Here is a 24,098-nt window from a genome sequence, read left to right as displayed (position 1 = left end):
ATTATTTAATTTCCATGTATTTTCATGGTTTTGAAGGTTCCTCTTGGTGTTGATTTCCAGTTTTATTCCACTATGGTCTGAGAGAGTGCTTGATATAATTTCAGTTTTCTTAAATTTATTGAGGCTCATTTTATGGCCTATCATATGGGCTATCTTGGAGAAAATTCCATGCCCTGTTGAAGAGAATGTATATTCTGTGGTTGTCAGATGAAATATTTCTATATATCTGTTAAGTCCATTTGTTTCAAGGTATAGTTTAAATCCATTGTTTCTTTATTGACTTTCTGTCTTGATGACATGTCTAGTCAGTGCTGTCAGTGGAGTATTGAAGTCCCCCACTATTCTTGCATTGCTGTCTGTCTCATTTCTTAGGTCTACTAGAAATTGTTTCATAAATTTGGGAGCTCCAGTGTTAGGTGCATATATGTTTAGGATTATGATATTTTCCTGTTGGACAAGGCCTTTTACCATTATATAATGTCCCTCTTTTTCTCTTTTAACCATTTTAAAGTGTGTTTTGTCTGATATAAGAATAGCTACACCTGCTCACTTTTGATGTCCATTTGCATGAAATGCCTTTTTCCATCCTTTTACTTTAAGTTTATATGAGTCCTTATGTGTTAGGTGAGTCCCCTGAAGGGAGCACATTGTTGATTGGTGAGCTCTTATCCATTCTGTGGTTTTGTACCTTTTAAGTGGAATGTTTAGGCCATTTACATTCAATGTTAGTATTGAAATGTGAGATACAGTTGCATTCTTCATGCTCTTTGTTGCCTGTATACTTTGTTTTTTTTCTTTTTTGTTTTTGCTTTTTAACTTGTATTTTAGTTTTATAGGTCCTGTGTGATTTATTCTTTAAAGAGATTCTGTTTTGTTGTGTTTCTGGGATTTGTTTCAAGATTTAGTGCTCCTTTCAGCAGTTAGTAGTGGTGGTGGCTTGGTAATGGTGAATTTTGTCAGCATTTGTTTGTCTGAAAAAGACTATCTTTCCTTCATATATGATTCTTAGTTTGCTGAATACAAAATTCTTGGCTGATGATTGTTTTGTTTGAAGAGGCTGAAGATATGGCCCCAACCCCAAACCCTTCTAGCTTGTAGGGTTTCTGCTGAGAAATGTGCTGTTAATCTGATAGGTTTTCCTTTATAGGTTACCTGGTGCTTTTGTCTCACAGCTCTTAGGATTCTTTCCTTCATCTTAACTTTGGATAACCTGATGACAGTGTGCCTAGTGAAGATCTTTTTGTGATGAATTTCCCAGCTGTTCTTTGTGCTTCTTGGATTTGGATGTCTAGGTCTCTAGCAAGGCCAGGGAAGTTTTCCTCAATTAGTTCCCCAAATATGTTTTCCAAGCTTTTAGAATTGTCTTATTTCTCAGGAACATCAATTATTCTTAGGTTTGGTTGTTTAACATAACCCAGAATTCTTGGAGGCTTTGTTTCTGTTTTCTTTGTCTTTGTTGGATTGGGGTAATTCAAAGACCTTGTTTTCCATCTCTAAATTTCTTTCTTCTACTTGTTCAATTCTATTGGTAAGACTTTCCAGAGCATTTCACTTTTTTTTTTTTTTTTTTTTTTTTTTTTTGAGATGGAGTCTTGCTCTGTCGCCAGGCTGGAGTGCAGTGCCGCGATCTCGGTTCACTGCAACCTCCGCCTCCTGCGTTCAAGCAATTCTTCTGCCTCAGCCTCCCAAGTAGCTGGGACTACAGGTGTGTACCACCACGCCCAGCTAATTTTTGTATTTTTAATAGAGACGGGGTTTCACCATGTTGGTCAGGATTGTCTCAATCTCTTGAACTTGTGATCCACCCACCTAGGCCTCCCAAAGTTCTGGGATTACAGGCATGAGACACCATGCCCAGCCTAGCATTTCACATTCCTAAAAGTGTGTTAAAGTTTCCTGAATTTTTTTTTCTTTCAGCTATCTATTTCCTTGAATACTTCTCTCTTTACTTCTTGTATCATTCTTTGGATTTCCTTGCATTTGGCTTTGCCTCTCTCTGGTTCCTCCCTGATTAGCTTAATAACTAACCTCCTGGATTCTTTTTCAGGTAATAACTAACCTCCTGAATTCTTTTTCAGGAATTTCTTCTTGGTTTGGATCCATTGCTGGTGAACTAGTGTGATTTTCTGAGGGTGTTGAAGAGCCTCACTTTGTCATATAACCAGCATTGGTCTTCTGATTCCTTCTCATTTGGGTAGGCTCTGTCAGAGGGAAGGTCTAGGGCTGAAGGCAGTTTTTCAGATTCTTTTGTTCCACAGGGTGTTTTCTTGATGTAGTACTCTCCCCCTTTTCTATGGATGTGGCTTCCTGGAAACTGAACTGCTGTGATTGTTGTCTCTTCTGTGTCTAGCCACCCAGCTCTGGGCTGGTACTGGTGGTTGTCTGCATGTGATGTGAACCATCTATGGGTCTCTCAGCCTTGGATACCAGCACCTGTTCCAGTGGAGGTGGCGGGGCTTGGGGTGCAATGGACTCCATAAGGGTTCTTAGCTTTGGTGGTTTATGCTCTATTTTTGTGCTGGTTGGTATCCTGCCAGGAGGTGGCGCTTTCCAGAGAACATCAGCTGTGGTAGTATGGTGAGGAACTTGTGGTGGGCAGCACCCTAGAACTCCCAAGATTATATGTCTTTTGTCTTCCACTGCCAGGGTGGGTAGGGAAGGACCATCAGGAGAGGGTGGGGTTAGGTGTGTCTGAGCTCAGACTCTCCTTGGGCAGGACTTGCTGTGGCTACTGCTGGGGATGTGGGTGAAATTCCCAGGTCACTGGAGTTGTGTACCTAGGAGGATTATGGCTGCCTCTGCTGAGTCATGCAGGTTGTCAGGGAAGTGGGGGAAAGTCAGCAAGCACAGGCCTCACCCAGCTCCCACACAAACCAAAGGGCCGGTCTCACTCCCACCATGCCCTACCCCTCCAATAGCCCTGAGTCCATTTCCAGGCAGAGGGTGAGATGGGCTTGAAAATCTGCCCCATGCTACCTGTCCCCACCGGCTGGAAATGAAAAGGGCTTGGTTCTACCCCCAACTGTGGGGTCTGAACACTGGATTTGCACTCTCCCCCAAGTTCTGGCCCAGGAGGCTTCTTACCCTGTTCAAATTGTTACAAAGTTCAGCTAGAGATTTCCTTCTCTCTGTGGTGTTTTATCCCCTGCTCCTCTGGCACCCTCTGGATGGATACCTGTGGTGCCAGGCAGGAATGGCCTGCTAGGGGACCCAGTGCACTCCCAGGGCCTTTCTGCTGCTTCCTCTACACCTATATAACACTCAGCTCTCCAAATTGACTCAGCTCCCCAAATTGACTCAGCTCCAGGTAAAGTTGGAAACTTCTCCAGCAAACGGACCTTTTGCTTTAGCAGTGGGGGTGTGTGTTCAGGAGAGGAGAGTCTCCCATTCCCACTTCTGCAGTTGGGGTACTCACAGTATTTGGGGTTTCTCCCAGGTCCTTCAGGAGCAGTCTGCTTCCTTCAAATGGTGTGTGGGTCCTCTTGGGATTGTCGGTTTGTTCTTGCCATTGATCTGGAGCTAAAATTCACAATGTGAGCCTCCACATGCTGCTCTGTCCAGAGCTGCAGTCTAGTCCTGCCTCCCTGTTTCCTTATTGTTTATTTTTAAGAGATTTTTTAGTATCTTAGATAACTGTCCTTTGTCAGCTGTATCATACAAAATTTACTCCAAGTTGGTGAGTTGTTTTCTTGTCATCTTGATGTTGTCTTTTGCAGAACAGATATTTTTAATTTTAATGGGGTCCAACTTATTAATTATTTATTTCCTATATTATTTCTTTGGTGTTGTATCTAAAAACTCATCATACCCAAGATCACCTAGGGTTTCTCCTATGTTATTTTCTAGGGGTTTTATACTTTTGCATTTTTATATTTATGTCTATGATCTATTTTGACTGAATTTTTGTGAAGATTTTCTATTTTTGATTCAGTGTTGGTGGGTTGTATATTTCCAGGAATGTATTTATTTTTCTAGGTAATTCAACTTGGTGTAAAAATGTTTACAGTAGTCTCTTATGATTATTAGTATTACTGTGGTATTAGTTGTAATGTTTTCACTTTCATTTATGATATTTGGGTCTTCTCTCGTTTTTTCTTAGTGTAGCTACAGGTTGTCGATTTCGTTTATCTTTCCAATAGACCAATTCTTGTTTATTGATCTTTTCTATTGTTTTTGTATTCTCTATTTAGTTTATTATTTTCTCTGGTATTGATTATTTCCCCCTTTCTGTGGATTTTGGGCTTAACTTTGTTTTTCTTTTCCTACTTCCTTGAGATGTAAAGTTAGGTTGTTTATCTAATATCTTTTTTCTTTTATTTTTTTAAATTTTAAATTCAGGGGTGCATGTGCAGATTTGTTATATAGGTAAACTCGTGTCATGGGGGTTGTTGTACAGATGATTTCACCACCAGGTATTAAGTCTAGTACCCTTTAGTTATTTAACGTCTTTTATCTTAATGTAGGTGTTTATCACTATAAACTTTCTTCTTTGCACTGCTTTAGCTGCATCCATTAAGTTTGTTATATTGTGTTTTCATTTTCATTTTCTCATTTTGAAATGTCTTCATTTTCATTTGTCTCAAGACATTTTTTGGTTTCCTTTTTGATATCTTCTTTGATCCATTGGTTTTCAGGAATTTGCTGTAAAATTTCCACATATATTTGAGAATTTTCCAATTTTTGTCATCTCTTTGATTTCTTGCTTCATACAGTTGTGGTCAGAAATGATATTTGGTATGATCTCATTGATCTTCAATTTGTTAAGACCTTTTTTACAGCCTACCACATGATGTATCCTGGAGGCTGGTCCATGTGAGCTTGGCTGCTTTTGGATGGAATGTTCTGTATATACTTCCTAGGACCATTTGGTCTATAGCATTGTTCAAGTCTGCTATTTCCTTATTGATTTTTCTATCTGGATGGTCTATCTATTATTGAAACTGGGGTGTTGAAGTTCCCTATTATTATATTGCTTTCTGTTTCTCCTTTCTGTTCTATTAACAGTGTTCCTATGTTGGGTGCATATATATTTACAATTGTTATATCATCTCGATGTATTGACCTCTTTATCATTATATAATAACCTTCATCATCTCTTATGGCAATTTATGACAATCTATATTTTGTCTAACATAAACACAGCTACCTCTACTGTCTTGCTTCCCATATGAGTGGAATATCATTTTCCATTCCTTTAATTTCAGTCTTTGTATGTACTTGAAGCTAAAGTAATTCTCTTGTAAGCAGCACATAGTTGGATCAGGGAAGAAACTTTAAAATACTGTGGATTTCCATTTTACCCACAACTTTGGGTGAAGAGAGAGATGCTCATACACATTCCAGGAGTAAAGCAAGGACTGTCAACTGGGTGTCAGCAGCAGTTGGTTGAAGAGTTAATTGCTAGTACTTCTTTTCATCCTCTAATTAGTCATGTGAAGTAAGTAGTATTATTATTCCTCTCCTTCATATGAAAAAACAGAGAAACAAGGATATTGGGTAATTTGTTCCAGTTCTCCCTCCAAATTGGTAGAGATTGGATTTGAGCCCACAGGTCTGGATTACAGTCCTCACCCATTACCTATTCTGCTGCACCACATTGAAGGAAAATAAACAATGAAACTTTTGGGTATTGAAAAATAGCAACTCACACTTTTTTTTTTTAGTAGAGTAGGCAAATTTTGTAAATAGCAAGGAAAAAAACTCTTGAAATATGGAACACACAAAAGGTAGGTGGATAACAATGGAAAACAAATCCTGTAACTTAGCAGAGACTTCCTATCTTTAAAAAGACCCCAGTTCATTCAGACTGCCCAGTACTGGCACAGTACAGGATGACCTGAGTGGCAGAAAGCAGCAACCTCTGGACATCAAGGACTGACTGCATCTATCACGTGATTTCTTAGTCCTTCCAGCCCTGATTGGCCTCATAAGAATATGGAGGAAAACCACAACTTCATCATGTTACTTTAGGGAACCTTAGGCTTTTTATTCATGGAAGAGAACACAGTTTGCAGCTGTATTTTTTAAGTGTATAGTTCTAACCGTATATTTTAAAAATGTATAAGAAATGATTTCTGGAAGATCACAAACCAAGTGGATGACTCAACTGAAACCAAAGCTCAGGGCTTCCCAGATGTTCCCTTCCCAACCATCCCACTGTCTTTTAGGCTAGAAGGCACAAACCAGAAACCTGAGGCTGAATTCAGATTCCAACTGGGTTCTGTTTGGCCTGTAATTAATTCAAATTAGTTTTTGTCATTTTAAAACATTAGGGCATTTCATAGTTTTAAAAATAACAGAATATTTGGCAACCTCAGGCTCATATCCCTACATGACAGTGACTAAATAGAGATGGAGAGCAGTTGCCTCCTGGAGGCAGGGCATGTCCAGGTTGCCACAGTCCTTGCTCTTATCCCCATTACTAAAGCCATGTGTTGTTTGCCATTTATCAAATGTTTGCTCAGTTCTTTCTCTTAAAAGGGAAAGTCACAAATTTCCTGTAACATTTTAAAGTATTTCTTACCTGGCCCCAGCTTGCTTCATTTACCTGGAGCCTGTAAGCATTTGAGTTATTATCCTATCCCTTCCCCTCTGAACCATGCATTTCTCATTTGCAAAGTGAGGAATATAAATGTGATGATTCCAAGGCCTTTTCTGGTTCTGGCTTCCAGGGCTTTCCAAGTCTACACTTAAGAAATGAGTTTTGTGGTGTTGACAATACTTAATTGTTCTGCAGATGGTTTTTGAGGGATTGATCACCCTTGACTCTTTTGTCCTATAATTATGATTTATCTCAGTCCTTGAAAGAAAATTTCCTCTTGTTTTTTTGGGGGGTTTATTGTTAATCTTTGAATAAAATGAGTACTTCAAAAATGCAGCATAGCTGCAATTGCTAAGAAGATGGAACAGCAACAGAGGCTGCCCAGGAACAAGACCATCAGAAAACTCTTACTTTACTTCCTGCCTCCTTTCCCCCTTCTCTCTTTCTTTCTGTCTCTCTCAAAGGTATCAACCTTTTCTACAAAGACAAGTCTTAGTCAACAACAGTTTAAGTTGTCTTTAATCCAAAAAAATTCAATTCTAAAGACAACTCCCAAGCAGCCAAACAAATAGTAAAATAATCTCCTTGGTTTTAATTTTGACTCTGCCACTAGACAGTCATTTGACCTTGGGCAAGTAATTTATATTTCTCTGGGCCTTAATTTCCCCTGCGTAAAATAGAAGAGTACCAGAATGGCTGGATGCTCTTGCAGCTCCTTCTAGCCCTAACATTTTATAAGGAAACTGCCAGAGATTTAGAGAGTGAGGTAGCACCACAGGGTAACTTCTCTACAACTCTGAAACAAGGTAAGCCAGGTCCTGGGACCCCTTCACCTGGTAGCCATAATATGCAACTCTAGGTCTTTGGTTTTCTCTCCTCTGACTCTCTGCTGGCTATCTAATAAATGGTAAAGGAGGGGCTTGCTTTCTACCTTTCTCACTGTATGTGATGTTCCCTAAGTATCACCTTTGCTTGGTAATATTTCTTTTAAGTTAGTTCCTGTGTTGTAGAAAGAGCTAATGACAAGACCTAAATGTCTTTGATTATTTATTCTTCAAGTCCCGAATCACCTTCAGATTTTTCAGGTGCTCAGCTTCAGAGATGATGAAGTGATGATTTAAGCAACATGTTCACTCCCTGGTAACCTATGTAAAAATTACAGAAATGGCTCTGTCTTAGCCTAACCCTCAAGGTAGGATAAAATGTACCTAAATGTCTTACAAAGTAAAATACAGTCTACCAATGGGAAAGCTGTTGTGTCTGAGCTTGTATTTTCTCTTTCACAGATGAATTTTGCCCATTTGTCATGGCACCCTTCTGCCACCCAAGTTCTTGACTTAGCAGGGTTAGGGGATATAGGGAGCTCAACACCATGCTCCTCTGCCTATCTCTCAATGAAGCAATGGAGTGGGCTGTTTTGGGAGATAACTCTCAGTTTCTGGAGATGTAGAAGCAGATGTTCATGAGTCCTTCTTGAGAATGCTGGGAAACAGAGGGATAAGATTAGATTCAAATGAGTAAATTACTGAGTACCTGCTATGTTCCAGAAATTTTCCTACGTGACTTGTGAATAAAACGTAGTCCTTGTTTTAGGAGCTTATATTTTATATGGGGAAATAACCTCCAATGTTCTTTTCTAACCAGAGATTCCAAGAGTCATCAGTTCCAAGTAATGATGGCAAAAATTTGCCAAGAATTTTAACAAAAAATATATAGAAATTTTGGCACAAATATTTAACAGTGATTTTTGGCCAGGGATTCAGGTCCCTAAGGATATTTGCACCTCACAGTGAAAGCAATAGGGGCCTCTGGATAGTACTTTGACAGGTAGAACCCCGACCACTGGGAGCTGTTCTGGGTCCTGAAAGTGGAGTCAGAGTCAGGAGAGGCTGATTCAAAGTTTGTATTTCCAAGGTACAAATGGTCCAGAGTGTAGCTTGTGAAAGAGAGAGTAGGAGACGAACATGTACAGGCATCAGGTGTTGTATATATTCACAAATCACCAGGAATACATCTTAGAGATGATAACTTTTATATCTTTCTTTCAGAGATGGAGTAACTTAGACCTAGAGGGAAGTGCCTTGCATTGAAATCACAATGATCAATAGCAAATTGCAATTAAAAATTAACTTTATTAAATATTGATAAGAACAAGCATCGTACATATAAGTGTAAATAGTGTGATTCCGCTTTTGATTGAAAATCATATGTGGTTATCTTTTGGAGGTGAGATTGCAAGGATTTTTAATTTTCTTTGGTATACATTGATGTATTTAAAAATGTTCTACAGTGAGAATACATAACTGAAAAAAAAACATTATTCAAAAGAACTTGTATTTTCAATGATTCAAAGGAAGGAAACCAAATACCAACAGCAGTGGTGATGTGTGTGTGTGTGCATGTGTATATATCTTTACTTTTTTCTACTTTGATGAATTTCCACATTGTATTTAATAACTACTGACATTGCTAGTCTACCCAGTATGAAGTCATCCTTTCACTCGGGGCATACAGTAGAATTACCCCTCCTTGCTCTTGCACTTTTGGAGCAAAGAAGGGTAACATGACTAATTCTTGTCAATAGGTGTGGCCTGCATGATCAATAGAAGTAATCCAATTTGCCTCAGGGCCACAGCATTTAATTTCCAGTGCAAATCTTTCTACAAACAGTAGACTTGAAGCCTCCTGTTGAGATGGATATACCTCAAGATAGAAGCTGCTTGCACTGCTAAGCAGTGAACCTGAAGGACAGCTGCCCTGGAGAGGTTCCCAGACATGCTTTATAGTTTGTATGAATAGGAAATAAACATTTGCTGTGTTAATTCACCAAGATTTTGGTGTTGGTTTTTGCCACAGCCTAACCTAGTCTATTCTGACTAATACAGTAACACATACATCTTTTGTACTAAAAAATTACTGCCATTTTATAAAATGTAATCAACTAAAGATGTACCATATGCAGAAAACTTTGTTAGAATTTCAGAAAAAACACATTTGTAATTAATCATTATTCTAAGATTGCTGTACAATGAAGATCAACTGTTTCAGTTAAGAAATACTGATTTGTGATGCATAGATAACTGAATTACAGACTTGTAATATTGGAAGGGACCTCAAAATTTCTTTTTGCACACCCTATAAGTCCATATAGAGGTATATATAAACCAGACAATATGACTTGTCTAAACCAATGGATTCCAAAGCCTTGATCATCAGAAATACCAGAACTTGAAAAAAAGAGACTCCTAAGTCACACTTCTGGGGTTTTGGTTAAGGAGATCTAAGACAGGACCTGGGAAATGTCATTTAAAAAACTGCTCTGTGATTTCCATTCCAGGTAGATCTGGGAACCACTGGTTGAGAGGAAGACTTTCAAATGTTCATTACTTCAATTTAAACTTCACTTAAACTTTGTGTCAGTGTCGATGTTGAGATCACTTTTGTAATTTCAGGTCAGGTGCTCCAGAAGTAGAATCCAAGGTGAGGATTCATATGCATGTGACTTGTTAAGGAGTGCCCTCAGGGGAAGCCTGTAAGGGAGTGGGGAAAAGAGGACAGGGAAGGGGACAAAAACTGGGCAGGAATATGATTTCAGAAAAGTCTAGCTTCAGCTGGCTCCTGTAGGCAGCCCTGGAGTATAGACTGCACTGTAGATTTGTCCAGTTTGAGTGTGGTGAGCTGGGCTTCTGTACACTGCACATATTGGTCAGTCATTAGCTCTAGGCAGCCTGAGTTGGGGGTAATGTGAACAGTGAGATCTCTCCAACCACCCAAGGACAATTCACTGGTGAGGTTACAAGCATGAGTTGTTAGCAGGAATTCAGCTGGCAGCTGGGGGTAAGTGTACCAAATTGGAAAAAGGGAATCCCTGGGGAAGGGGGCACCAACAGCATCTAGCTGACATCTACTGGATTCTACTCATGTGATTGTTTCCTGCCTCTTCTGCAGTGGATGCTCTCTAGTGGATATTACTGTGATACAAAGGGCACAGTTCAGTGGTTCTTAAGATATTTACGGAGTTGTGCAAACATCACATTTTAATTTTAGAACATTTTCATTCTAGAAAGAAACTTTGTACCCTTTAGCAATTATTTCCAATACCTGCTTCTCTTCCCCTTGTTCTGCCTCAGCACAAAGCAACCACAAATTTACTTTCTGTCCTTATGGATTTGTCTACTCTGGGCATTTCATAGAATTGGAATCATGTAATATGTGGTGTCTGGTATCTTTCACTGAGCAAAATGCTTTCAAGATTTATTTATGTTGTAGCAAAATAATACCTCATTTTTATCCACATTTTGTTTATCCATTCATTAATTGATATATATTTAGGTTGCTTCCAGTTTTGTCTGTTATGGATAATGCTGCTATGAACATTTCTGCACAAGATTTATGTACACATGTATTTTCATATTTCAGATATTTCTCTTGAATATCTGCTTAGGTGTGAAATTGCTGGGTCATATGGTAACTCTGTTTGGTATTTTGAGGAACTGACAAACGTTTCCACAGTGGTTGTACAATTTTGCATTCCTGCCAGGCATTTACGAGCGCTCCATATATCTTCTTTTTCTACCCCAGATGCCCCTAGTACCATGGGATCTTTGGGTTATGTGGCTCAAGTGACAGAGTTGCTTGTACTGCAGACTAAACCTGCTACAGGGCCTTTTTCTTGCTTCGGGTTCCCCTCAAAACTGGCATCCTTGCACATCACTCAATAAATGAGTCATCTCAGTATTTTCCAGTGTGAACTACTCTGCCTTCAAACTCCAAAGAGACTGACCAAACCTTGAGTTTTTTTCTTGGCGGTAGGGGGTACAAGTTGCCATATCTTGTCTTTTACTTTGAAGAAGACCTCAAAGTAAAAGTAAACTGAAGCAAACTGCTTCTGAACCTCCTTCCTGATGTGTTTTTAAGCAATACATTTGCCAGATCAGAAGCAATACCATACACCCGAGGTCATGTTGCTATGGTTGTTACTATGGTCAGCAGCTGTGGTTGTTACTATGATTTGGTAGTTGTCAGTAGACCACTGTCATCTGCAATATCCATTTGCTTTTTACAAGAGTCAGACCAGTGAAAATAGCATGTCATTGAGACAACAACTGGTGCATCATTTAAATTGTTGCAGGTAGTACCAATCTCAGTCACTACTCCTGGAATGCAATGTTATTTTTTACTACTTTGACCAGAAGAGGGTATAATTTCAGGGGCTTCCACTTAGTCTTTCACACTATGGTAGTTTTCATTTCATGGTCAAGGAACCAATGTGAAGCTTTTGCTGACTGCTAAGTAAGTCCATTACTATGATACATTTCAGAACTGAAGAGATGACCACTAGTAGATTTGTGGACCCAGTGGGCTCAGACAGATCTGGCCCAAGACTCCATTTGTTTCTCAATTCCATGTGCCACTTCACTAACGGGATGATGATGGTGCTTTGTGTCCCTAGGTTTCTGTGTCAGCTCAAATGAGAAATAATAGCCCTCGTTAGATCTAGGTATTCTCCTTTATCCAAATACTGGCACTATAGTTACCAAAATACTGGCAATAGGTCTCTTCAGGGAAGGACTAGAGGAATCACTACTACACAATGGTATTTCAGGGCCCTTCCTTAAGTGGACTTAGCTTTTCTTTCTCCAAAATAAAATGTAGATTGTTTTAAACTTTTTTGTTTTTAAATGATTTCAAAGTTACAGAAAAGTTACAACAATAGTTCTAAAAAATCTTGTACACCTTTCTCTCAGAAACCCCATTTGGATTTCAAGAATATCCTTTATAACTTAAAGATCTAGTCCAGAATCACATATTGCATTCACTTTTTATGTCCCTACAGTCTTCTTCGATCTGCAACAGCTCGTCGGCGTTTCCTTAGTTTTCATGACCTTGATATTTTGTTGAAAATTATAAGCCAGTCATTTTGTAGAATGTCCTTCAACCTGGTTTTGTCCAGTATTTTCCTCGTGGCTAGACCTGGGCTATACATTTTGGCTAGAATACCACAAAAATGATGCTGTGTTCTCATTGCATGCTACATGATGTGAATTCATCCCACCATCAGTGGCATTAACTTCATCACTTGATCAAAATGGTATCTGCCATGTTTCTCCACTATTGTTATTTCCCTCCACCCCTACTTTGTAAGTAAGAATTTTGCGAGGAAGTACTTTGAGACTATAATAGATAACATTCCTCACCCCCATTTCAACCCACTACTTTTAGTATGCATTGATTTTTCTTGCCTGAATTAACTGTTATTCTAATGGTTGCCAAATGTTGAAATCAGGGCATTCGAGTAATTGAGGTAATTGAGAAAAAGATGATTCTTCCCTTTTCGTGGTTTACTGGGCTTCTTTATTTTGAAGGATGTAGTCATTCATTTGATAATTTTTACATTTATTTTTGCATACACTGTATTCCTGTGTGTGTTCAGTGAAGGAATGTAGTTCAGTGAACACACACAGAGAACATAGTCTATGCAAAAATAAACAGTCTTGCTGTTCCTTTAGCTTGTACTTCAGCTAATCTTAAATGATAGAGATTTCTTTGAATGCAGGAGGTTAAAAAAAAAAAAGCAACAAAATGGGAACAAAAGAAAGCAATGTCTCTCCCAACCCAACCCTGCGAAAAGAACACCTCTTCTAGTTTTTGCAGGTTGGCTCTGTGTTGTGTTCTTCAACCTTTAGCAAGATTTGCACTGAGCCTATGGATTCAGACTGAAAGTGAAAGCTTACAGTCTTCTCAGATGTTTTCTGAGCATGAATCTTGCCCTGAACATGCACATGACTTTTGAAATTTCTCTGTAAACCTGAGTGCTTTTGAATGTCCTAATTTCCCAAGGAATGTTCCCCCAGCTTTTCCTCCTGGGTTTTAGGTGATTTATTGCATGTCTTTTGACCCACAGTCCTTTGCTCCAAATGTCCTGGGATTACTAGTTCACCTTGCAGCATTTCTGAGCAATATCTGCAGCTTTTTTGGCTTGAGTTCAATGATGGGTAAGAAAGAGACGAGTAGCTTGCTTTGAGTAGCTCCTACACAAGTTAGATGACACATTCACATTAATTTTCAAATGGAGTCTGCACTACTGTCTTTGAAACAGGGTCTTAGGTGCCGCAATGAAACAGGGGCTGCTGTCACTTCAAACTGTGCTGTGATGGGAAGGATGTTGAGCAGATGAGTAAAAAAGCCGCAAAGCGTTCCTAGCATTTTCATGTTTCCTTTTTCTTGATTCAGCATTCTCTTGGTTGCTGTAAACATTTGACTAGTTTCTAGAGTTCCGAAAAAGTTGTTTTGGACAGTTCCTACTTGTTTTTTGATGCTTCTGTGAAGGTAAGCTTGGGGCTTCTACTCCCACATTTTACTGACATTACCCCCTGAATAAATCATTTATGTAAAAAAATTTAGGGAATTTTTTAAATAAAACAATAGATCTCTAGAATTTACCCCATCTTACTGAAACTTTTTACACTTTGACCAACATCTCCCCATTTCTTCCCCCAAGCCCCAACCTCTGGTAACCACAATTCTACTCTGTTTATAAGAGTTTGACTCTTTCTTTTAGTTCCAGAAAGTATAAACTGTATGATGGATATAAGAAGGTGATGGATGTTCTCCATTCACCCTTAAGGTCTATTTGCTATTCTTCTCTGGCACAATTAACAACCCAGTGGGACACATTTCCGTACCTTACCAATAGGCTTCCTTTCCCTGTGGCTCCTTGTAAAGTTCAGTTAAAGGCGAACACTGATGAGATTGGAGGGCAGGATGTGAGGGATGTGGGGATTGTTCATCTATCTCCTGGCTCTCTCTCTGCTAGGCTATGAGTTGACAGTGGCTGTGTTACTTTACCTCATGACATAGTCCCTGCCTGTTGACCATTTCTATAGCTTCAGCTATATCTGTAGTCACAGCTACAGCCCTCTGAATTCTTGATAGCTGTTCCTTCTTATTTCTTCAGCCGTGTAGTAAAACTCCTCCCAATTAATTGCCTTTGGGTTTTTATCTCTCTTAAGAGTTGCTTGACCAGTCCATTTTTGTAAATGGTGCTTTAATTAAACTCTTTTCAATTATTTCAGTTTGAACCCTGCGTTTCATGCCAGGGCACTGCCAGATATACAAAAAGGAAAACTTTTGGAAAGCAAGGAAATCAGTGAAATCTGGGTTATTAACAGCGTTTTAGCTTTGAGAAACATGCATGTGCCCCACCTTGCCTCTTAAATTAACGAAAACATCAGATTCATCACCATGACAGCAAATTAGTGTGGTTTGATGAAGAGAATGGTGAGAGTGTGCAATAAGGGGGCAAGTCCTGTTTTTGAGCATTCAGCTCTCCCACTGTCAAGCCTGCCAGCTCCCAAAGTTGCCAGGAGGGAGTATCATGTCTCCTGTCTTTTCCTGCTGGAGCCCCTATTGCTCCCTGAATATGCCATACCAAGGTGGAGTTATGTGAATGTTCACTAAGAGGAAAAACATAATAATGGCTTTGGAAATAAGCTCAATAAATTCTAACATTTCCTTCATTCTCCTTGCTGGAGGTGGCAGGCTGATCTGTGCTCAAGACAGTGACAAACTGCAGTTGACAGTTGCTAGAGGGCACTTCTCTGACCTAGAGAGGTGCCTACAGTAGTTGAAGGGAAGCCTGGTGCTTATCAAAGTACTGGACAGCCCTGTGATTTCCTGTGCAGGGATCTGCTGGCAAATGAGAGTGCAGAGTCGTTTGAGTCATGACCTCTCACGAGATGTGTCTCACCATTTAGTCTCACTCTACTCTTGTCTTTGAACTTCTACCTATCCCTGCCCACATCCAATTCCTGTCCCTGTAAATGATGGTTGTTTTGGAGTCTTTTGCTGCCAACTGTGTGCATGACCAGCAACGCCAAGCAATGTGAGCCTGTGCTGGGAGAGTTTATAACTAAGAATAAAGCACACCCTCCTCACTTGTCACCCAAGGCCCTCTGTGGCCTGTCCCACCCTTTATCAAAGTAGTAACGTGTCCATGTTTACTCTTTCTTTCCAGAGCACAGAAATTGTATTAATTCATTCTTGCACTGCTATAAATAACTACCCGAGGGAGGTAATTTATAAAGAAAAAGAGGTTTAATTGGTTTATGGTTCCTCAGGCTGTACAGGAAGCATGATTGAGGAAGCTTCAGGACATTTTCAATAATGGTGGAAGGTGAAGCAGGCACTTCTTTCATGGCTGGAGCAGGAGGAAGAGAGGAGGGCTAGGTGCTACACACTTTTAAACAACCAGATCTTGTGATAACTCGCTCACTATCAAGAGAACAGCTCCAAAGGGAAAATCTGCTCCTATGACATAATCACTAGCCACCAGGTCCCACCTCCAACACTGGGGATTACAATTTGACATGAGATTTGAGCAGGGACACACACCCAATCCATATCAGAAGTGTATCAAATACAAGGTCAAAGTCTTCCTAAATCCTGTTCTCTAGAAGCGACAACTTGTTAGAGTTTTTGTTCTTAAATCTTTCATTAGTTATGAATATAGCTTTGAACAGTAAATTTTATTACTCTGTTTAACATTTATCTGTGTTAACAATTGGATAAATTGTCTCCCCTTGTGAGATATAAAGAAGTTAACACACACTAGTCACACTCAGCTCTCTAGGAACAAGCATAGAGTGAGTGAGAGATGAATTTAACCAGATGGAGTTTTGTCTGGCAAGTTGGCAGAGGAAAGTGTGGCAAGGAGGTAGAGGGTATGTGCAAGGTAGTGATTACAAAAATGGGGTGTGAAATCTAAAGTTAGCAACGGTGACAGTGGGGAAGCCATGGTCAATGAGTCATGTTGGATGAAGATACTGGAGGCTGAGATGGCGTGCAAGAGTTGAGGCATTAGGGAAAATAAGTTGTACAGATTAGAGTTGAGGGGAAGGCAGTGCAATTTTGAAACTGAGATTGTGGAGGTGATGCCGTTGGGGGTTATGACAAAATCTAAGGCTGGATAGTTAGAATGGGGTGGGTGACAAGATTAAAGTAAGGAGGTGTTTAGGAGACGGAAAGGTTCGGATGTTGGATTGCCATCCACAAGGCCATTGGAGTCATCATGAATGAGGACGGGGTGATGCTGGAGAAGTCTATAAACTGGCTACTTAGGACAGAAAATATAAACATTCACATACTCACCCTGCAAATTATTAAGCATGTATTAAAATGTGTCGTATTTGTCACCAAGTTCTCTTTAAAAATGAATAAATAAAACTACGGATACAACAAATGCTCCAACCTTGCATTGCTTCTCTCTCTGTGGCTCTTCAAAGATTCTGAAATTGATGGGCATTTTTCTGCCCATCAGAATAATGGAAGTTAACAATCCAATTTCATCTAAAGAAGATAGTGGAAGTTAATCCAGTTTTGATAACTGGACGTTAACAATCCAATTTTATCTAATATGAAGATACTATCAAAAATATATTTCAAAAGCAGTGCTGTATGACATGTACAATTTTAAAATAAAGTTTCTAATTTATTTTAAAATTCTTACCTTAAAAATTCTTTTTAAAATTCTTATTTTAAAATTGGTTACCCAACTCTCAAGACATCATCTATATCAGGGTATAAAAAGATTAAGAGCTGAATTTTTATGGTAGGAGAAAAATGTTGTATTTAATATAAAATGAGTCATCTCCCCCTCTCTCATTTTGGCCTTGCATTACAGGATTCTTTATGATGGACAACATCTTCAGCCACAGCTGTACAATTGATGGTAGATTCCCAGGGCTGACTCATAATACTTAGTCTGAACTGGTGACATCACATCAAGGCACCATGCCTACTGCATGGGCTACAAACACTGTCTTCCTGCTTCTTCCCTCCTGTAGGAAGCCCTCACCTATAGTCAAGACCTACAACAGCATTTGGAAGTCAAGTGTGTATGTATAGGATACAGAGTCAACAGAGTACTGAACCTGGAAGAATATCAAATCTGGAGTCAGAAAACTGATAATGTATTTTTTTTCTTTTTAGCCTGGCCTTGAAATCTCTCTCTGAAGAGAGTGCCAATGAACTCTAGTCCTGCCCTGATGTGACTCAGGGACTGTGGTCATGGCTGTTTACAGTGTGCCCTTCAAGTAATGCTTCTTTATCCTGGCAGATGGCCTAACGACTAAGTGTCTGACCCGCAACCAGGTAGTCCTCGCACAGGAAACTTGTTTATACTGGCAGACACTCTTGTGGCTTTTGTATTATCTGGGTCCAGTTTACATTTTCCAAGATAGCCACTCTCTCTCTCTCTTTTTTTTTTTTGAGACAGAATCTTGCTCTGTTGTCCAGGCTGGAGTATGGTGGCATGATCTCAGCTCACTGCACCCTCCACCTCCTGGGCTCAAGCAATTCTTCTGCCTCAGCCTCCCAAGTAGCTGGGATTACAGGCATGTGCTACCACGCCCAGCTAATTTTTGTATTTTTAGTAGAGATGGGGTTTCACCATGTTGGCCAGGCTGGTCTCGAACTCCTGACCTCAGGTGATCCACCCACCTTAGCCTCCCAAAGTGCTGGGATTACAGGCATGAGCCACCACCCCCAGCCAAGATAGCCACTCTCTAGGACAGCCCTGACCAGGAAAGAGGTTAGGTTCAAGTGTATTGGTCAGGTGAGACAGAGGAGGTAACTCAACAAAACACCTACAATAACAGAGATCATTTATTACTTCCAGATCCCAGAGAGAAGAGGGCTGCATGCCCCACAGGGCCAACATAAAGTGGGGATCCATCTGGGACATGAGCATGCTATCAGTGGCAGCAGGGGCAGCGGGGAGGGAGAGAGAGTAGAATGATGATTACCAGAGGCTGGGAGGGATAGTGGGAAGTGGGGGATGAAGAGGGGTTGGCTAATGGGTATAAATATATGGTTAGAAGGAATAAGATCTAGTGTTTGGTAGTACAGTAGGGTGACTATAGTAAACAAAATTTTATTGTATTTTTCAAAATAATGGAGTGGAATTGGAATGTCCCTAACACAAAAAGTTAGGTGCTTGAGGTAGATACCTCAATTACCCCATTTGATCATAATACATTGTATGTTTATATTAAAATATCACATATACCCCATATATATGTACAACTCTTATGTAGCCAAAATAATTAAAATTTAAGTAGATTGAAAGTAAAGAGTGTTGAATAAGAAAAGATCCAGAGGAGATAATATAAGAAATTTATTTGTATCATAGAGATATTCTACTTTGGGACTAATGATTTCTCTGAGAAAAACTAGAAAAGCCATGTTAAATATATCTGTTTGAAGACATTGAAGAATAACTGAGGCACTTTGGCGGCATGAGGCTGAGAGAAGAGCAGGTAATTGTCGAGGCTGAGAGAAGAGCAGGTAATTGTCAAGTCTGGCAGGGCAGTGTTTACTGTCAAAGTCACATCTGACTGACCAAGGCAGAGGCTTTTCCTTACTGCCTCAGTCTGCTTCCCGATAGCTTCAGAGTTTCCTGAACCAGTCTGCCTCCACCTTCATCTACTTCAGCAGTATCCTGCAGAGCCCTCTGGAAAACCAGCTTGAGGGTCTTCCCATATTGATACTGCCTAAAGGAGCCAACAAAGAGAGCAAATAATAGGGTTGGTGCAGCTGCTAGCAGGTCAAGATAAACACAATGCAATCAAGACAAAAGAATGAATTATAGTCAATTTGAACCCACAACCCAAGAAACAATTGAATACCAGCAGGTAGGCTGCAGAAGTGGAAGACTAGGACCAGAAGCAGGTTGTCACATAAGAGCCTGGTCAGCTGCAGCACCTGCAGCCACACAGGAGTCTGACCAGTAGGGACAGGCTGGACCCAGAGAGAACACATGGTAATGAAATAAAGTGCCAGAAACCAAGCAAAATTAGAGTACCCCAAAAGAAGCGATAGTAGTTCCTCTCTAGGATGCTCAGTAGCAGGGACAGGACGAAGATGCCACATATGACAGCTGACTTCTGTCTCAGGTGATGGTAACAGTATACCAGATGCACCATGGTACGGACTGCAGTGCTTGGTGCTAATGGCACTGAGCATGCATAGACTCGTAATGTAAAAATAAGTTATGGTGAGAACAGAAGTAGGGGATGGAGATGGGGTGGAAGATGCTGATGAGTTTCAGCAGGGAATCTATAATCTGGCAGCAAGAAAGAGGAAGTCTCTCCATGCTGGTTTTCATTTTCTTTCCAATTGACACAGATGTGTGTCAAAAGGTGAAAGTCTTTTGGTTTATCTTTCCATAAGTTATTCGGGTACAGGTGGTATTTGGTTACATGAGTAAGTTCTTTAATGGTGATTTGTGAGATTCTGGTGCACCCATCACCAGAGCAGTATACACTGCACCATATTTGTTGTCTTTTATCCCTCGGCCCCCCGTCTCTTCCCCGCAAGTCCCCAAAGTCTATTGTATCATTCTTATGCCTTGGCATCCTCATAGCTTAGCTCCCACATATCAGTGAGAACATACAATGTTTGGTTTTCCATTCCTGAGTTATTTCACTCAGGATAATAGTCTCATTCAGGTCACTGCAAATGCTGTTAATTCATTCACAAGGTGAAAGTCTTAATGAATTCTAGTCTCCAGAACCAATGACTTGCTTCAGTTGTTCTTTTATTAGTTATTATGTTAAACTGTTTAATTAATTCTGATTATAGATTAATAATGTTATATATTAATGTTGTATTTTATGTTAATGTATAAATTTTACTAGTTAATATATTTGTGTAGATTGTTAATATAGGTTATGTAAACATAATTATAAATTTGAGCAGTAAACTTTTTATTTCTATTTTTAAAGTTTATCAGCATTAATAACAGGATAAACTGACTCCCTATATAAGATGTAAAGTGTTTAGGATACGATAGAGAATTTTGAATTTTCGGATTGGAAATTTAAAATAACTGATTAATGTGCTAAGGATGCTAAGGTAAAGTCAACATTATGCAAGAGCAGATGAATAATATAAGCAGAGTGAAGAAAATTCTAAGAAACAGGAAATGCTAGAAATTAAAAAAAAACAAAACACTGTATCAGAAATGTAGAATGTCTTTGATGGGCTCATCAGTAGACTTGGACGCAACCTAGAAAAGAGTGAGCCTGAAGATAGGTCAATAGAAACGTCCGGAAAATGAAAAAGAGGAAAAAACAAAAAAACCGAAAGTGAAACAGAATGTTCACAAGTGGGGGACAAATATTAAAAAAGGATAGCAACACACATATAATAGAAATACTGAAGAAGAAGGAAAGAACAGATAAAATATATGAAGTAATAATGTCCAAGGATTATCTAAAATTATTGACAGACACCAAACCACAGATCAGGAAGCTCAGAAAACACCAAGCAGATAAATACTGAACAATCTATACCTCAGTATATGGTATTCAAACTGCAGAAAATAAAAGACAAATTTTTTTTTATTATTATTATACTTTAAGTTCTGGGACGCATGTGTACAACGTGCAGGTTTGTTGCATATGTATACATGTGCCAAGTTGGTGGGCTGCACCCATTGACACGTCGTTTACATTAGGTATATCTCCTAATGCTATCCCTCCCCACTCTCCCCACCCACGACAGGCCCTGGTGTGTGATGTTCCCCACTCTGTGTCCAAGTGTTCTCATTGTTCAATTCCCACCTATGAGTGAGAACATGTGGTGTTTGGTTTTCTGTCCTTGTGATAGTTTGATGAGAATGATGGTTTCCAGCTTCATCCATGTTCCTACAAAGGACATGAACTCATCCTTTTTTATGGCTGTATAGTATTCCATGGTATATATGTGCCACATTTTCTTAATCCAGTCTATCATTGATGGACATTTGGGTTGGTTCCAAGTCTTTGCTATTGTGAATAGTGCCGCAATAAACATACGTGTGCATGTGTCTTTATAGAAGCATGATTTATAATCCTTTGGGTATATACCCAGTAATGGGATTGCTGGGTCAAATGGTATTTCTAGTTCTAGATCCTTGAGGAATCGCCACACTGACTTCCACAATGGCTGAACTAGTTTACAGTCCCACCAACAGTGTAAAAGTGTTCCTATTTCTCCACATCCTCTCCAGCATCTGTTGTTTCCTGACTTTTTAATAATCTTCATTGTGGCTGGCGTGAGATGGTGTCTCATTGTTTTTATTTGCATTTCTCTAATGATCAGTGATGATGAGCATTTTTTCATGTGTCTGTTGGCTGCATAAATGTCTTCTTTTGAGAAGTGTCTGTTCATATCCTTTGTCCACTTTTTGGTGGGGTTGTTTGATTTTTTCTTGTAAATTTGTAGTTCTTTCTAGATTCTGGATATTAGCCCTTTGTCAGATGGGTAGATTGTAAAACTTTTCTCCCATTCTGTAGGTTGCCTGTTCACTCTGATGGTGGTTTCTTTTGCTGTGCAGAAGCTCTTTAGTTTAATTAGATCTCATTGGTCAATTTTGGCTTTTGTTTCCATTGCTTTTGTTGTTTTAGTCATGAAGTCCTTGCCCATGCCTATGTCCTGAATGGTATTGCCTAGGTTTTCTTCTAGGGTTTTTATGGTTTTAGGTCTAACATGTAAGTCTTTAATCCATCTTGAATTAATTTTTGTATAAGGTGTAAGGAAGGGATCCAGTTTCAGCTTTCTACATATGGCTAGCCAGTTTTCCCAGCACCATTTATTAAATAGAGAATCCCTTTCCCATTTCTTAAGACAGAGAACATCTTGAATGAAGGCAGAGAGGAAATATCTTACCTACAGAGGAGCAAGGATAAGAATAACACTAGACTTCTCTTCAGAATTCTTGCATGCAAAAAGGGCATGGCATGAAATATTTAAAGTGTTGAAAGAAAACAACCACCAACTTAAAACTGTACCTAGTGAAATCATCCTTTAGAGGAATAAAAAGGGCTGTTTCAAACAAACAAAAATTGATGACATTTGTTTCAGCAGACCTGCCGTGCAAGAAAGGTTAAAGAAATTTTTCAGAGAAAAGGAAACGGATACTGATCAGAAACTCAGCCCTACATAAAGGAAGAACTTTCAAGAAGGAATAAATAAAGGTAAAATATTTTTTATATCTTGTTCTTGACTAGCAAGTAACAGTTTGTTCAAAATAATAATAGTAACAATATTGGATGATTGTAGTTTATATAGTATGTAAGTGAAAAATGTATGACAGCAATGTTATAAGACAGCAGAGAGAGGAATTGAAAATATCATATGGTACCCACACTATTCATGAAGTGAAAGTGGACTTAGAGTAGTTGTGAATGTATATTATAAATTCTAAGGCAATTACTAAAATAAACTTTGAAAAGAAGTGTAATTGATACACCAAGAGAGAAAAGAAAAAGGAATCATAAATTGCTCAGTTAAAACAAGAGGGCAAAAAAAGAAGTGAGGAGAGAAAGAGAGAACAGGGGCAATGAATAGAATTCAATTACATATATGGTAGATATCAATCCAACTGTATCAATAATCACTTTAAATGTGAATGGTTTAAATATCAATTTAAAGAAAAGTCTATAAGAGTAGAAAATGGGCAATACCTAACTCTATGTTGTGTACAGAAACCCACTTCAAATATAATGACACAATGGATTGAAATAAAAGATGAAGAAAGTGATGTCATACTAATACTAATCAAAAGAAGGTTATAGTAGCTATATTTATTTCAGACGAAGACTTCAGAGCAAGGAAAACTATCAGGGATAAATAAGGGCAATGGTCCCATCATAAAGGGGTCAATTTTCCAATAAGATATAATAGTCCTAAATTCATATGTGCCTAACAGCATAACAACAAAATATCTGTGGCAAAAAACCAATAGGAAGGTAAGGAAAAATAGATAAGTCCACTATTAGCACTGGAGCCTTAACACCTCTCTATTGGTAATTGAGAGATCCAGCAGGCAGAAAATCATTAAGTATATATATAATTGAATTGAACAGCACCATCAATCAACTGGATCTTGTTGATTTCCAACAGATTGATCCAATAACAGTAGAATGCATAGTCTCAAGTTTACACGGAACATTCAAGATAAATCATATCCTAAGCCGTGAAACACACCTTAACAAAATTAATATAAATATAAATCAGATAGCATATATTTTCATACAATAATACAATTAACCCAGAGATCAATAACAGAAAGACAGAAAATTCTCAAATTTGAAGAATTTGAGATTAAACAACACACTTCTAAAAATCACATGGGTGGCCGGGCACAGTGGCTCATGCCTGTAATCCCAGCACTTTGGGAGGCTAAGGCAGGCGGATCACCTGAGATGAGGAGTTTGAGACCACCCTGGCTAACATGGCAAAACCCTGTCTCTACTAAAAATACAAAAGTTAGCTGGGCGTAGTGGTGTGAGCCTGTAATCCCAGCTACTCGGGAAGCTGAGGCAGGAGAATCACTTGAACTCAGGAGGCAGAGGTTGCAGTGAGCTGAGATTGCACCACTGCACTCCAGCCTGGGGGACAGAGTGAGACTCTGTGTCAAAAAATAAAAATAATAAAAATCACATGGGTTGAAGAAATCTCAAGAAAAATTTAAAAATATTAACTACATAAAAATAAAACATCAAAATGTGTG

This window comes from Hylobates moloch, unplaced genomic scaffold, assembly GCF_009828535.3.
Source record: "Hylobates moloch isolate HMO894 unplaced genomic scaffold, HMol_V3 SCAFFOLD_11, whole genome shotgun sequence".
Classification (NCBI taxonomy): domain Eukaryota; kingdom Metazoa; phylum Chordata; class Mammalia; order Primates; family Hylobatidae; genus Hylobates; species Hylobates moloch.
The sequence above is the reverse complement of the archived record's forward strand: the minus strand, read 5'-3'. Positions refer to the sequence as shown.